We start from the raw sequence: 322 nt of genomic DNA, 5'->3' as shown, positions 1-322 counted from the left end.
TCTCTCTCTCTCTCTCTGCCTCGCACACACGCACATGCACACTTATTGGATCAAAATGGGATTAGTCAGTCGCAATGCGATGGCGACCCAACTTACACTGCAAAAATATCATTTTTAACAAGTGTTCCGTTCTATGTGAAAAACATCTGCTAATGAGGTGATATAAATTCACTTGTTTGCAATGCAAACTAACTTGTTTCTATAATTTCCCCGAATCAGGCAATTTTCTGTTGGACTATAGTCTGCGTTATTTACTGATACTAGTTTGTGGGGATTCCTGAAACAAGTACAATACATTGGAAACCATTTAAATGATGTCATG

The sequence above is a fragment of the Morone saxatilis genome, unplaced genomic scaffold (genome assembly GCF_004916995.1).
Source record: "Morone saxatilis isolate NCDOM2014 unplaced genomic scaffold, NCSU_SB_2.0 Contig22, whole genome shotgun sequence".
In the NCBI taxonomy this organism is placed as follows: Eukaryota; Metazoa; Chordata; class Actinopteri; family Moronidae; genus Morone; species Morone saxatilis.
This window is presented reverse-complemented; position numbering follows the sequence as displayed.